General features: G+C 40.7%; 1 protein-coding gene and 1 long non-coding RNA gene across 2 annotated transcripts in view; one reads left to right on the forward strand and one right to left on the reverse strand.

The window, feature by feature from the left end:
* The window catches only part of OPCML (opioid binding protein/cell adhesion molecule like), a 513,799-nt gene that overhangs the window by 246,830 nt on the left and 250,269 nt on the right, over positions 1-16,700 (forward strand). The window lies entirely within an intron of this gene.
* Positions 641-9,030, reverse strand: LOC120874458. The gene is made up of 3 exons (XR_005723652.1): positions 8,863-9,030; positions 1,995-1,998; positions 641-650 (listed from the first exon to the last, which is right to left on the reverse strand). It is a non-coding gene; the product is annotated as an uncharacterized LOC120874458 (long non-coding RNA).

Consider the following 16,700-nt stretch of genomic DNA (forward strand, 5'->3'; position numbering starts at 1 on the left):
GAAGCTCCAATACTTTGACCACCTGATGCTGGACTGAATGGAAAAGACCCTGATGCTGGGAAAGATAGTAGGCAAAAGGAGAAGGGTGGCAGAGGATGAAATGGTTGAATGGCCAACTCAATGGACATGAATTTGAGCAAACTCTGGGAAATAGTGAAGGACAGGGGAGCCTGGTATGCTACAATCCATGGGCTGACAAAGGGTTGGACAGTCTTAACGACTGAATACACACGCACACATATTAAAAAACAAAACTTGATGGACCACCCTTCAGCTTCCGATCAGGTTGCCCTGTCGTTTGGGCTTGGGAAATACCCACCGATTATCTTTCCTTCCAGGTGATGGAATCCCCATTAGTTTGGGAGATTATTTAGCAATTCATGGAACAGCTACAGTCACTAATGCCAGACTGGTCCATGTTGGCCTGGAAGCAGAGGCCTCTGCTGGTGGCCTCTGCTTCCAGGCCCAGAGAAGAAGGAAGCAGAGTGCATGTGAGAGAAAGTAGGCCACCTGCACTGCTGAATCATTGTCCACATCCACGTTCGGGAAGCTTGTCAATATCATTAATGAAGCTGGGCACACCTGTCAGAGTGATTCAGGCAGGGGCCTGGCTAACAGGCCTCCAGAGCCGACACAGGCCAGCTTCTCCACTGGAATATAAAAAGCCTATCAGCTATGCTATCTGTATTGTTGACACAAAGTAAAATAATTCCTTGGAAAACTTCAGAATTAGCATTTAAGAATGAAGAATCGTTACAATTAGAGCGGAGGTGGCACAGCCGTAGCTGCCCCCGGCTCTGTCCTTCATGTATCTTCTCACCTGAATGCATTTGTGAGTCACAGCCCTGGTCTCTCCAAGCCTTCTGAAACTGACATTGGTGTCCTTTGGCCCTGAGGGAGGTGAATGGGCCAGTCTTTACATGGGCAAAGGGAGAAGCTGCTTGCAAGGCCAGGTATCTCTTTAGCACCTTGCAAAGGGACTGATTTCTCTGCCTCTTGGGGAGGAAATCCTGCCTGTGAGTGTCATTCTTTGGCCCCAGGCAATGCTGACAATTGCCCAGAGGAGATCACAACTGAAATATACAGGTTCCCTGGAAGGATGTGGGTTAATGAGAGAGCCCCATACTAAGGGGACATTAGCTTGGATTGGGGTCATTGGAATATTTGCAGCCCAACCCTAGTGGGGGAGGTTTAAGAGGTGTATCCATCACACAATTCCTTAATCATGGCCATTCAGATTCTGGGATAAAGCAGAGTGGTTCACAGAGCTTGAAATTTACCCCAGATGCTTGTGAGGTTGTAGCACGCAGACCCAGCACATTCCAAAATACACATGGGTTTACAAGGCAATTTGAATCCACAAAAGAAAAGAAAAATCAGAAGAATTGGAATTTCGGGTGAACTTTTCTCTACTGAAATAAATGTCTACTAAAATAATCCTTCTTTGAGGATGTGCCACTCCCATCCCCATTCTCATGTCCCCAGACAGTTCCCTAGGGTAAGACTTAAATGTTTACAGCCATAGAATGGATTTTGATGACCTAAAGATCAAATTAAGAAAGCAATAAGGATAACTCACTGAATAATCCTTCCTTTGTGATTTAAGCGTGCCTCCCTTTATAAATTATAGCTTTATTGAGATCAGTTAACACACCGTTCAGTTCACCCATTTAAAGTGTACACTTTAGCGCTTTTCAATCCCTGGGTTGGCAAGATCCCCTGGAGAAGGAAATGGCAATCCACTCCAGACTATTGCCTGGAAAATCCCATCGACAGAGGAGCCTGGTAGGCTACAGTCCATGGGGTCGCAAAGAGTTGGACATGATTGAGTGACTTCACTTTCACAGAGTTGTGTAACTATCTACACAATTTCAGAATGTTGTCATCCCCCTCCCCAAATCTGTGTCGTACCTATTAGCAGGCATTCCCCATGTCTCCCTGACCTTCCCGCCCAACTCTAGACAACCGATAAGCTATCGTCTGTCTCTATAGACTTGCCTATTGTGGACATTTTGTATAAATGAAGTCATATAATAGGCAGGTTTTAGACACTGGCTTCTTTCACTTAGCACTTTCCATTATTATTATTTTTTAATTGGAGGATAATTGCTTTACAATGTTGTGGTGCTCTCTGCTTTACATCAACGTGAATCACTTATAATTATATATACATACTTCCCTCCCTCTTGAGCCTCCCCTCCTTGCCCATTCCACCCCTCTAGGTGGTCACAGAGCACCAGACTGGGCTCCCTGTGTAATACAGCAGCTTCCTGCTAGTTGTGTATGTGTGTATATCAATGCTATTTTCTCAGTTTCTCCTAGCCTCTCTCCTTCCCCTGCTGCATTCACAATCCCTCAGTTGTTAAGGGTCAGTCATGTTAGAGCAGGTGCCAGACCTCCATTCTCTTTAGGACTGAATGATATGCATTATACTACATCTAATGGACATGGAGGTTGTTTCTACTTTTTCTCTCTTATGAAGAATGCTGCATGAACATTCATGTACAAGGTTCTCTGTGGACAGATGTTTGCATTTCTCTTGGGTACATACCTAATGGAATTGCTGGGTCATATGTTAACGCATGTTTAACCTTCTGAGGAGATGCGGTGCTGATTTCCAAAGCAAGAAACTGCCTCATTTTGCATTTCCAACAGTGATGCACAAGGGTTTTGACTTCTCGACATCCTTGCCAACACAAGTTGTTTTCTTTTCTCTTTTTAATGATAGCCACCATAGAGGGTATGCAGTGGTATCTCATTATGGTTTTGATTTGCACTTATTTAATGACTAATGATTCCTGGCTTCTTTTCATGTATCGATTGGCTATTCCTGTATATTCTTTGGAGAAATGTCTATTTAGATATATATATATTTAAATTGAGTTGTTTGTCTTTTTGTTGAGTTGCAAGTGTTCTTTACATATCCTAGGAAAAAGCCATTTTTCAGATACATGATTTGCAACTGTCTTTTCCTTTTCTGTGTGTTTTCTTTTGCCTTTCTTGATTGTGTTCTTTAAAGTACAAAAGTTTTTAATTTTGATGAAGTCAGATTTATCTTTTTTATTTGTTGTTTGTGCTTTTGATAGTATGTCTAAGAAACATTGCCTAGTACAGGCCGCAAAATTTTACTCCGTTTTCTTCTAAGCATTTTATAACAGTAACTCATATTTGATTGTGATTATATAACAATGACAAGTACTTGATTCATTATGAGTTAATTTTGATATATGGTGTGAGATAGGGGCCAGCTTTGTTCAACTGCATTGAGGATGTCCAGTTATCCCAACAGTGTTTGTTGAAACGCCACTGTCTTCATTCAGTTGTCTCAACAGTCTTGTCAAAAATCGATTGACCATATACGTGAGAGTTCATTTCTGAATTCTCAATTCTATTTCATTTTTTCATATATGTATCCCTGTGCCAGCATTGACATGTCTTGATTACCATAGCCTTGTAGCAAGTTTTGAAGTTAGGTGTGAGTCCTCATACCTTTTACTCCTTTTTTCAAGATTGTTTGGCTATTTTTAGCCCCTCAAATTTCCATATGAACTTAAGGATTGGCGGTAAAATTTCTGGAAAGAAACCAGCTGGAATTTTTTTTAATGTGTTTATTTATCTATTTTTAAAGTTTTTTTTTTTTTTTGAAGGATAATTTCTTTACAGGATTTTGTTGTTTTCTGTCAAACCTCAATATTAATCAGCCATAAAGTGAAAGAAAGAAAGTGAAGTTGCTCAGTGGTGTCCGACTCTTTGCGACCCCATGGACTGTAGCCTACCAGGCTCCTCTGTCCATGGGATTTCCCAGGCAATAGTCCTGGGAATGGCAATGGGTTGCCATTGCCTTCTCCAGGGGATATTCCCAACCCAGGGATCAAACCTGGGTCTCCCGCTTTGTAGACAGACGCTTTACCGTCTGAGCCACCATGTATCTCCTCCCTTTTGAACCTCCCTCCCATCTCCTTCCCCATCCCACCCCTCTAGGTTGATACAGAGCCCCTATTTGAGTTTCCTGAGCCATACAACAAATTCCCGTTGGCTTTCTATTAGTAATGTAAGTTTCCGTGTTTCTCTCTCCATACATCTCACCTTCTCCTCTCCTCTCCCCATGTCCATAAGTCTATTCTTTATGTCTGTTTCTCCACTGCTGCTCTGCAAATAAATTCTTCAGTACCCTCTTTCTAGATTTTGCATATATGCACTAGAATACAATATTTCTCTTTCTCACTTCACTCTGTATAATAGGTGCTAGGTTCATCCACCTCATTAAAACTGACTCAAATGTGCTCCTTTTTATGTTCTTTATCCATTCATCTGTTGATGGACATCGAGGTTGCTTCCACATTCTAGCTATTGTAAATAATGCTGCAATGAACAATGGAAAACATGTGTCTTGTTCAATTTTGGTTTCCTCAGGGTATATGCCTATGAGTGGGATTGCTGGGTCATATGAAGGCAATGGCACCCCACTCCAGTACTCTTGCCTGGAAAATCCCATGGATGGAGAAGCCTGGTGGGCTGCAGTCCATGGGGTCGCTAAGGGTTGGACACGACTGAGCGACTTCACTTTCACTTTTCACTTTCATGCACTGGAGAAGGAAATGGTAACCCACTCCAGTGTTCTTGCCTGGAGAATCCCAGGGACGGGGGAGTCTGGTGGGCTGATGTCTATGGGGTCGCACAGAGTCAGACACGACTGAAGTGACTTAGCAGCATGGTGGCTTTATTCCTAGTTTTTTTTAAGGAATCTCCATACCATCTTCCACAGTGGCTGTATCAATTTACATTCCCACCAGCAGTGCAAGAGCATTCCCTTTTCTCCACACTCTCTCCAGCATTTATTGTTTTTAGACTTTTTGATGATGGCCATTCTGACTGGGACAGGGAGGCCTGGCGTGCTGCGATTCATGGGGTTGCAAAGAGTCGGACACGACTGAGCGACTGAACTGAACTGAACTGAATTCTGACTGGTGTGAGGTGATATCTCATTGTAGTTTCGATTTGCATGTCTCTAATAATGAGCAATATTGAGCATCTTTTCATGTGTTTGTTAGCCATCTGTATGTCTTCTTTGGAGAAATGTCTATTTAGGTCTTTTCCCACTTTTTAATGGGTTATTTGTTTTTCTGGTATTGAGTTATATGAGCTTCTTGTATATTTTGGAGATTAATCCTTTGTCAGTTGTTTCATTTGCTATTATATTCTCCCATTCTAAGGGTTGTCTTTTCATCTTGCTTATAGTTTCCTATGCTGTGCAAAGGCTTTTATGTTTAATCAGGTCCCACTTGCTTACTTTTGTCTTTATTTCCGTTACTCTAGGAGGCGGGCCATAGAGGACCTTGCTTTGATTTATGTCATCAAGTGTTCTGCCTATGTTGTTTTCTAAGAGTTTTATAATTTCTGGTCTTCCATTTAGGTCTTTAATCCATTTTGAGTTTATCTTTGTGTATGGTGTTAGGAAGGGTTCTAATTTCATTGTTTTACATGTGACTGTCCAATTTTCCCAGTACCATTTATTGAAGAGACTGTCTTTGCCCCATTGTATATTCTTGCCACCCTTGTCAAAAATAAGGTACCCATAGGTACCTGGGTTTATTTCTGGGCTTTCTGTCTTGTTCCATTTGTCTATATTTCTGTTTTTGTGCTAGTACCCTACTGTCTTGATGACTGTAGCTTTGTAGTATAATCTGAAGTCAGGGTGTTGATTCCTCCAGCTCCCTTCTTCTTTTTCAAGACTGTTTTGGCTATTTAGGGTCTTTTGTGTTTCCATATGAATTGTGAAATTTCTTGTTCTAGTTCTGTGAAAAATATCATTGGTAATTTGATAAGGATCACACTGAATCTGTAGATTGCTTTTGGTAGTATAGTCTTTTCTGCAAAATTGATTCTTCCTACTCAGGAACATGGAATATCTCTCTGTTTATGTCATCTTTGATTTCTTTCCTTAGTGTCTTATAATTTTCTGTGTACAGTTTGTTTGTCTCCTCTAAGTTTATTCCTAGATATTTAATTCTTTTTGTTGCAATGGTGAATGGGGTTGATTCCTTAATTTCTCTTTCTGATTTTTCATCGTCAGTATATAGAAATGCAAATGATTTCTGTGTATTGATTTTGTATCCTGCAACTTTGCTAAATTCACTGATTCGCTCTAGTAAATTTCTGATACTATCTTTAGGGTTTTCTATGTACAGTATCATGTCATCTGCAAATAGTGAGAGCTTTACTTCTTTTTTAATCTGAATTCCTTTTATTTCTTTTTCTTCCCTGATTGATGTGGCTAGGACTTCCAGAGCAATGTTAAATAATATTGGTGAAAGTGGACACCTTTGTCTTGTTCCTGATTTTAGGGGGAATGCTTTCAGTTTTTCACACTTGAGAATAATGTTTGCTGTAGGCTTATCATATATGGCCTTTACCATGTTGAGGTATGTTCCTTCTATGCCCATGTTTTGAAGAGTTTTAATCACAAATGGGTGTTGAACTTTGTCAAATTTTATGCATCTATTGAGATTATCATATGGTTTTATCTTTTAATTTGTTAATAGGGTGTATTACATTGATTGATTTGCATATATCAAAGAATCCTTGCATCCCTGGAATAAAGCCAACTTGATCACGGTGTATGAGCTTTTTGATGTGCTGCTGATTTCTGTTTGCTAAAATTTTGTTGAGGATTTTTACATCTATGTTCATCAGTGATATTGGCCTGTAGTTTTCTCTTTTTATGTTGTCTTTGGTTTTGTTATCAGGGTGATGTTGGCCTTGTAGAATGAGTTTGGAAGAGTTTTTCCCTCTGCAATTTTTTGAAAAAGTTTTAGAAGGATAGGCATTAGCTCTTCTCTAAGTGCGGGGGAGCCTGGTGGGCTGACATCTTTGGGGTCGCAGAGTCGGACACTACTGAAGCGACTTAGCAGCAATAGCAGCAAATGTTTAGTAGAATTCTGTGAAGCAATCTGGCCCTGGGCTTTTGTTTTCTGGGAAATTTTTGATCACAGCTTCAATTTCAGTGCTTGTAATTGTGTTGTTCATAGTTTATTTCTTCCTGGTAAAGTCTTGGAAGATTGAACTTTTCTAAGAATCTGTCCATTTCTTCCAGGTTATCCATTTTATTGCCATATAGTTTTTCATAATAGTCTCTTATAATCCTTTGTATTTCTGCATTGTCCATTGTAACCTCTCCTTTTTCATTTCTAATTTTGTTGATTTGGTTCTTCTGTCTTTTTTTCTTGATGAGTCTGGCTAAAGATTTGTCAATTTTGTTTATCTTCTCAGAGAACCAGCTTTCAGGTTTATTAATCTTTATTATTGTTTCTTTCATTTCTTTTTGCTCAGATCTTTATGATTTCTTTCCTTCTACTAATTTTGGTGGTTTTTTTTCTTCTTCTTCCAGTTGTTTTAGGTATAAAGTTAAGTTGTCTATTTGATGTTTTTCTTGTTTCTTGAGGGAGGAGTGTTTCATTATAAACTTCCCTCTTAGAATGGTTTTTGCTGCATCTCATAGGTTTTGAGTTGTGTTTTCATTATCATTTGTTTCTAGAGATTTTTTGATTTCCCCTTTGATCTCTTCACTAACCTGTTGGTTATTTAGAAACGTGTTGTTTAATCTCCGTGTGTTCGTGTTTCTTACGCTTTTTTTTCCTAGTTTCATAGTGTTGTTGTCAGAGAAGATGCTTGATACAATTTCAGTTTTCTTAATTTTACTGAGGTTTGATTTATGACCCAAGATGTGGTCTATCCTGGAGGATGTTCCCTGTGCACTTGAGAAGAAGGTGTATTCTTCTGCATTTGGATAGAGTGTCCTGAAGATATCAATGAGATCCATCTCATCTAATGTATCACTTAAGACTTGTGTTTCCTTATTAATTTTCTGTTTTACTGATCTGTCCATTAGTGTGAGTGGGGTGTTAAAATCTCCTACTGTTATTGTGTTACTGTCAATTTCTCCTTTTATGTCTGTTAGTGTTTGCCTTATGTATTGAGGTGCTCCTATGTTGGGTGCATAGATATTTACAGTTGTTATGTCTTCCTCTTGGATTGATCCCTTGATCATTATGTAGTGTCCTTCGTTATCTCTTGTAATATTCTTTATTTTAAGGTAACTTCCCTGGTGGCTCAGATGGTAAAGCATCTGCCTACAATGTGGGAGACCCGGATTCAATCCCTGGGTCAGGAAGATCTCCTGGAAAAGGAAATGGCAACCCACTTCAGTATTCTTGCCTAGAGAATCCCATAGATGGAGAAGCCTGGTAGGCTGCAGTCCATGGGGTTGCAAAGACTTAGACACAACTGAGCGACTTCACATTCAATCTTTCTTTCTTTACTTTGTCTGATATGAGAACTGCTACTCCAGCTTTCTTTTGTTTCCCATTTACATGGAATATATTTTTCCATCCTCTCACTTTCAGGCTATATGTGTCTTTAGGTTTGAAGTGGGTTTCTTATGGACAGCCTACATATGGGTCTTGTTTTTTTCTATCCATTCAGCCAGTCTTTGTCTTTTGGTTGGAGCACTTAATCCATTTACATTTAAGGCAATTTCCTATTGCCACTTTCTTAATTGTTTGGGGTTGATTTTGTAGATCTTTTATCTTCTCTTGTATTTATTGACTATATAAGTCCCTTTAACATTTGTTGTAAAGCTGGTTTGTTGGTACTGAATTCTCTTAACTTTTGCTTGTCTGAAAAGTTTTTTATTTCTCCATCAATTTTGAATGAGATCCTTGCCAGGTACAGTAATCTTGGTTGTAGATTTTTCCCTTTCAGCACTTTATATCCTGACATTCCCTTCTGGCCTGCAGAGTTTCTGCTGAAAGATCAGCTGTTAAGCATATGGGGTTTCCCTTGTATGTTACTTGTTGTCCTCACTGCTTTTAATATTCTTTGTGTTTTATCTTTGTTAGTTTGATTAGTATGTGTCTTGGAGAGTTTCTCCTTGCGTTTATCCTGTATGGGGATCTTTGTGCCTCTTGGACTTGATTGAACATTTCTTTTTCCATGTTGGGGAACTTTTCAACTATAATTTCTTCAAAATTTTTTTCATATCCTTTCTTTTTCTCTTCTTCTTCTGGGACCCCTATAGTTCAAATGTTTGTGCTTTTGATATTGTCCCAGAGGTCTGAGACTATCCTCAGTTCTTTTCATTCTTTTTTACTTTATTCTGCTCTTCAGAAGTTATTTCCACCATTTTATCTTCCAGCTCACTGATTCGTTCTTCTGCTTCAGCTATTCTGCTACTGATTCCTTCTAGAGTGTTTTTTATTTCAGTAATTGTGCTGTTTGTCTCTGTATGTTTATTCTTTAATTCTTCTAGGTCTTTGTTAATTGATTCTTGCATTTACTCCATTTTGTTTTCAAGGTTTTTGGTTATCTTTACTATCATTATTCTGAATTCTTTTTCAGGTAGTTTGCCTATTTCCTCTTCATTTATTTGGACTTCTGTGTTTCTGGTTTGTTCCTTCATTTGTGCAGTATTTCTCTGCCTTTTCATTACTATTATTATTATTATTTTAGTTTATTGTATTTGAGGTCTCTTTTTCCAAGGCTTCAAAGTTGAATTCTTTCTTTCTTTCAATTTCTGCCCTCTTAAGTTTGGTCCAGTGGTTTGTGTATAAGGTGAGCTTTGTGGTGATTTTTGTTTGTTTGTTTTTCCTCTGTTGGGCAAGGCTGAGGTGGTAATCTTGTCTGCTGATGATTGGGTTTGTAGTTTTGTTGTTTGTTGTTTAGATGGTGATTCAGTGATGCTGAGTCTTGTATTCAAGTGGTTTCCTTTGTGTGAGCTCTCACTATTTGATACTCCCTAGGGTTAGTTCTCTGGTAGTCTAGGATCTTGGAATCAGTGTTCCCACTCCAAAGGCTCAGGGCTTGATCTCTGGTCAGGAATGAAGGTTCAACAAGTGGTTTATTATGGCATTAAGTGAGATTAAAACAAATACCCCCAAACAAGAAACTAAAGAGGAACCCCAGACAAATGGCAGTTACAAAATCAGGCAAATAATAATTAAAATAATGGAATATACACATATACACCCATAAGCAAAGTCAAAGCAGTCCCTGATTTTTATTTATTGACCTTGTAGTCTGAAATCTGGCTAAACTTTATTAATTTTATTTATTTATTTATTTTAGTGGAGTCCTTACAATTGTCTATATACAAGATCATGTCATCCCTAGGGAGATAGTTTTAATTCTTCCTTTCCAATCTGGATGCATTTTATATCATTTTCTTGCATAACTGCCCTGGCTACAACCTTCAGTGTGACTCGGAATGGAAGTAAGGTTTGAAGCATCCTTTTTAGGTATAATGCACTTACCTATACACTCCAGGAGTTGGTGATGGACAGGGGGCCTGGCATGCTGCGATTCATGGCGTTGCAGAGAGTTGGACACGACTGAGCAACTGAACTGAACTGAACTGATACAACTAAATGTAGGTGGGGATGAGATTTGAGGTATATGTTACATATTTATGGTATGTGTCTGTGTACCACTTAGCTTTTTGTGACTTGTCAGGGTGAAATCTTCCATATAGGCAGCTAAGTTTGTGTCTTGTAGATATATATGGTAAAGCATTGGCTCAAAGCACATGCACATCCATGGGTTCACAAAAGATGGGCATGGCTAAACAACAGCAATATGTTGTCATATTTCTAGTCATGGCAAAAATCAAACCACTGAGCTGTACCTGCTAGTCGTGTCCTAATGGGACTCACCTTCCGAGTCTCCTACTCTTCTTGGAGAGGGTTGTTTTTACATGGGAGTGGATGGATGGAGGGTTGGTTATTGAAACCTGCAAAGTAGAAAAGCCCAACCTCAAAATTAGACAACTTAAAGTGAATAATGGGGAAAAAGCACTGGACTTGTGTTCCAAGTGGAAGAGCTGATACCAGTGGGTGGCCTTTCAAGGTTGATATCAATTCAGTGTAAGAAGGTCTTGCAAAAACCCAACTACTCCATGTTAGAATGAATTTCCTGTTGGTTTAACAAATTCTATTCATAAGCTTCCAAAGTCTTCTATAGAAAGTGAAAGATTTTACTCATAAGTATTATGATCTCAAAATTTTAATAACCAGTAATGAAAAATGCAGCCATCTTCACCTCTCAAAGCTACCCAAAGGTGTCTTTGAAATTAAATTTATTTTATAACGTAACCCCACCTTGGGTCTCCTGGAGTGTATGCATGGGTTTGGAGTGACTGCTGAGAGATCAGCAACTCGAACTGGCCTATTTTCCATTTGAACAATACAAAACACACTAAATCTTATTATTCACTGGGGCCATCCCCCTGCCAAAAATGTTCAGCCCCAAATGATGATGCCAGGTTTCCTCCCAGGCCATCTGCCGGGCCTGGCTCAGCTTTCTGCAAATTCAAATGCTTCCTGTTTCAGATGCTTTTGAATTTCCGCTCTTTCTGCTCCCAGGATGGCCGTTCCACCCACGTTGAGACCACAGACCTCCCTAACCCCCTCTGCCTCTTCTCTCCCTCTTTGCTCTGATACTGAGGCTTCTCTTCTGGATTTGCAACAATAAAATTTCTTCTGAGGTGAATTCTGCGCCTTGAGGAGAATATTAATGTACGTTTGCCTTTGTTCTTAATTAGATTCCTTGAAGGGAAAACCTCTTGGCCTGGTTTATTATCTAGCTTTGTAAGAGCTTGTCTGCTTTATCTAAACACTTTGAAGAAGTCTCTTCACCCGCATACCGCCTGCATGCCTACAATATAGATTTTCATAATACTGGTCAATTGGAAAAGGGGAGAATGTGGGCGGCACAGATACAGGAATGCTTGAGGGGAAATTGCTAAAGGTTGAGAGAGAGAAGGAGGTAGAGGCCGGGGAGGGTAGGGAAGGAGGGGGAAGGATGGAAGGAAGAGAGAGCAAAGCCTTACAGAAATGCAGAGACCCTACCCCTGGGCTCCTGTCCTGTCTAGTTGCTATTCAGTGTTTGGCCCCAATTCAGCTTCTGGGAAATTTTAAGATTGCTGTTTTGACAAGTCATCACACGATGAGAAAATATAGATGGAAAACTTCTCCCTGTAGAGTTCTAAATAGTTGGTGACAAATGTTCCTTCCTGTCTGAAGCATGGGTCCCGATACCCATTGGCTGCAGCTGAATATGGTTTTCTGTGAAATTCTTTAGGAGCCCCCCCACACACCTTGTAAGACAGGACTCCCCCTCTTTTCCCTCCCCTCCATCAGAGCAGGCATGGAGCTGGTAAACCTTTAGTGGATTAACTGTGTATCAGCTCTTGTCTAGGAGGGGCATCTAGATCTCAGGTTCTTGAGTCCTGCTGTTTGAAAAGTACTCTCAGTTGGTTTCTCCCCTGGGTTTTGAGATCCATTCTGTAGATGTCTTCAGATGTCCAAGGATCACCCCGTCACCCAGGTTTATTTTCTGGCTAGACGTTATACTTTTTCGTCATCACTATCATCTGTCCCCACATTTCGTTAGTTCTGTCATGAGCCTCAGTTCTACATCTTGTCCCCATTCTCTGGGTCAAGACAAAGATGTGAGCAGACAGTTAACTGTCTCCCGTGTAAGGAAGGACTGTGCCACTCACCGAGGAAGAGGCGCGAGTGTCTTGTGCAAAGCGTCATGGTTTTAGTCAAGGTGAATAACATGTTAAGGTGAATAACGTCAACCTTAACAGTAGGTGTGAGTGATTAGAAGGAACAACGGGAAGATGACAGTTAGGACATTTCATTTTTAAAACTTGACAAGTGCAGACCCAGAAAGAACAAAATCTCCTGTTTCTCAAAGGCATGGGATCTAGTGCCCTGGGCTTGCTGATCCCATGTCCTTCTTCCCCGACACACGTGTGATGGTGAAGCTCCTTCCAGAGGGCGGGGTTTCAGAATGTCACAGTGGGTTCCATCCTGAGTGTGAACTTGAGAGTGACATCCAGCTGGAGGCCATGAGGACCAAGTTGAGCGTGCTCTCGGGTCCACCCTTAGTGGACCAGGACCAGGCACATGGTAAACACGGGGGCAGAGGGTCCTGAAGGGACTCTGGCTTGGAAGCAAGTCTCACTGTTTCCATTACCTACTGAGGATGTGGCAGAAGCCACATGGAGGTCCCGCTGGGCTCCTCAGGTGGCGTAAGTGACTTAGATCTACAGTAAAATAACAAACATGCTAGAAACAGCCTCCGAGTTACAAGGAGCCGCACACACACAGAACAAAGAGGGAGAGTGCCAAGGTCTCTCCAAGAAACACCCCCTCCTCCCCCACCAGCCATTTCAGTCTTTCTTGAGGGGAGGGAATGGGTCTTTGGAAATGCTGGAGTTTGAGTATTTATAGGAACCCAGACACACCAGCTGTCTCCCTTACGTATTACTGGCCTGATTCTTCAGTGCACAAGATGAATAATTTACCCAAAAGCACATGTAAGTGTCTCTTTATTATTCATTATAATGAACTGAGACAGAAGTAATTCTCCACTCTGCTGGAATCCCCCAGGGCTTAACTTATCCAGACTCGGCTTGCTCTCCCACAGTTAATCTGAGTGGAGGGAGCCTTTCCTCTCTGGACATGTGGCCTGACCAGGACTTGTGCCGTTTGAGGTGTGCGTGGGAGGAGGAGGTGGGGAAGCCAGACTGATGGACGTCAGGACAGTATGAAACACTAATAGCACCGGCAGCAGGTCTATTGGGTACCAGGTGATGAAGTGTTACAAAGGAATTGTCAAAGGATAACAGGAATTGGTAGTCAGTGTGTGCTCAGGAAGTGCATAATTATTTTCAATATTCACCTGCACAGAACATAATTAAAAAGATGCATCCATCCCCTGAAAAGTATGAATTTTATATTTTTCATTCAAGCTAAAGGTTGATTCTCTCTTTCTCTTATTTTCATCTTCTTTTCTTTCCCTCCCTCCCTCCTTCCACCTCTTTTTCCCTCTCTCTGGCTCATGAACTCTCTCCTTCCCTCTTTATCTCTCCCTCTCTTACTCTGCTCATTTATTTGTTTATAATGCATGATTCAATACTCCTAATGGCCTATATGAGAAAAGAATCTTTTTTAAAAAAGAGTGTATATATATATATATATATATATCTGTGTATAACTGACTCACTTTGCTGTACACCTAAGGCTAATACGACATTGTAAATCAATTACACTCCAATAATTAAAAAAACATTTTTAAGTAAAATACATGATAGGGAAACCCAGCCTCTTCATGTTGGGTGAATAATTGCATTTTCATGGTGTATCTTCCCAAGCTTTCTCAGTAAAGAGTTCCATGAGAAGATCACCTCTGATCAGAGCCACACATGCTTGGCCTCACGATGGGAACAGTGACTATGCCATCATGTTTCTTCCCTTACTCACGTGCAACGAGATGGGCAGGGCTGGAGAAATGCAGGCTGTGTCCATGCCGTCTTCTTGTTCCTTGGTCCCCAGTGGGCAATCGAGAGTCCAGGAGCAGAGAAAGTCTTGGTCCACTCAGACCAGCCACCGGTGACATAAATTAACAGGAGCAGCCCCTGGGCCTGAACTGGAAACATTTGCAAAACTAACTCTGTGACTTTCTTGCCCCCAGGGAATCTTCTGCTCTGGGCCTCTCATGGCCCAAGGACAGAATTTTGCCTGCTTTCTGTTTTATTTTTTAAGGGGCAATAGTTTGCATAATCTATATAAAATAAGTTACTATTCTGGAAAAGATGATTGGCTTATTAAAAATAGATAACATATATTTTTAAACAGGTTGGGTTGCCATCCTGCAGGAGCAGTGCTGGCGGGAGCCGAGGAGCCTTCCTGCAAAAGCATCACTTCCCATCACTCCTCCTCCAGCTGTCCCTGCCCATCTGTCTGCTTAATGAGAGCTTTATTTTTAAAACACTGATAAGGTTTAGTTCAGATGTGTAGTCTGTTTGGGGTGGCACAGGAAGAATCAAGTCAGTTTATAGGCCTCAGAGTCTCCTGTGAAGCCAAGCTCACAAGAACAGACACAAATTCTAGTTCAAACTGCAGGCAGTATGGTCTATAGACTGGGGCTCCAGAGATGGATCCTCTACTTAATTTTCCAAACTTTATAACTGGTCTATGTGTGCACTGGAAAATAAGCATGAAGGGAAGGTCAACATTGTTGTAATGTTTGGGTTATCATTATTCTCTGATTTTGAATAATTATGGAAATATGTATGTTGTTATTGTTGTTGAGTTCCTAAGTTGTATCTGACCCTTTGGGATGCCATGGACTGTAGCCCACCAGGTTCCTCCATCCATGGGGTTTTCCAGGCAAGAATACTGAAGTGGGTATCTATTTCCTTCTTCAGAGAATCTTCCCAGACCAGGGATCGAACCCAAGTCTCCTGTGTTGGCAGGCAAGTTCTTTACCACTGAACCACCAGAGAAGCCCCAATCTTATGTAGGATTATTAGTCTATATATAATAAATAATAAATAAAATAATTTATAAGTAAATAATATATTAACTATTGACTGTGCTCTCAGATTGTGATGATACTAGTATTAAAAGGATTGTTTATTTAATATTTATCACCACCAGTGATTTTTAAAATATCGTTTCCATTTTATAAATGAGAAAATCTGGTGCTCACAAAGGATCAGTAAATGAAAGACCTGTGACTGGAACTCACGTATCTCTTATTAAAACATTGACTCTCTTAACCAGAATATTACACAGAAACCCTAGTGATAGGATAAAAGCTAATCAATTTTCAGCATATTTTTTGTTTCATAAGTAAATCAGTGCTGATAACTTTCACGTGACCCCAGAAGGGGATGGTTTTGTTTTTGCCCAATTCTTCAGAAAGAAGAATGACCTTTGAGGCTCTGCCTGACTCCAGGATCCCATGATCTTTCGCATTATATGTGGGAAGGTGTGTGCAGGGAAATCCATGGGCTGTAATTTCTGCGCTGCCGGAGTCTTTGGTCCCATGACACTCATGCTGGGAGCCTGTGGCTGACTCGCTCCATTCTTCAAAAAGAAATCAAGCTCCCCAGACTCCCTGCTTTTAATTTAAAATTTTAATTTATACTTTTCCGTGGATGATACTGAGACAGACGTGGCCATGAGTAAATATGCCAGGATAATCTACTGAATGGAATGGGAAACATTTTAATTTCATCTTTGCCAGCTCTAATGAACCAATTGGGAGGCTGGGTTTCAAAGCTGTTCAGGATGTAGTGGAAGGAACAGTGGAGTGGGAGCCTGGGATGAATAAATAAGGTGGACTGTTCTGGGTGGCTTCTCTAGGCATCCTCAACCAGCCCCTGGGCAGTTCCTGAGGCAGCTGTCATCTGAGACAGGGAGGCAGGGCTGAGAGCAAACGTGCGCCTCCTTTTTACAGCCCCACCTGGAATTCTGCACCAGTGGCCTGGACCACAGGGGCAAGAGATGTGGGGCTGAATGGTGGAAGAGGAGGGGCTTTCTTTATTCTTATCTTTGAAAGATGCTTTTCTTCTTTACTCAAGGGCTCACTGTTTCTGAAATGGCTTGACCTTATGCTATAATGCTCCCTTAAAATTTTTTTTTTTAATTTTGTTGGAATATAATTGCTTTACAATGCTGCATTAGTTTCTGCTGTACCACAAAGTGGATCAGCTGTTTGCATACATATATCCTCTCTGTCTTGCTTCTCCCTCCCACCTTCCCTCCTCCCCATCCCATCTGGGTCATCACAGAGTACCGAGTTGCAAAGGAAAAATGTGGGACAAAGGAGGCTTTCCAAAACCACCTGTG

This window comes from Oryx dammah, unplaced genomic scaffold (assembly GCF_014754425.2).
Source record: "Oryx dammah isolate SB20612 unplaced genomic scaffold, SCBI_Odam_1.1 HiC_scaffold_15, whole genome shotgun sequence".
Lineage (NCBI taxonomy): Eukaryota > Metazoa > Chordata > Mammalia > Artiodactyla > Bovidae > Oryx > Oryx dammah.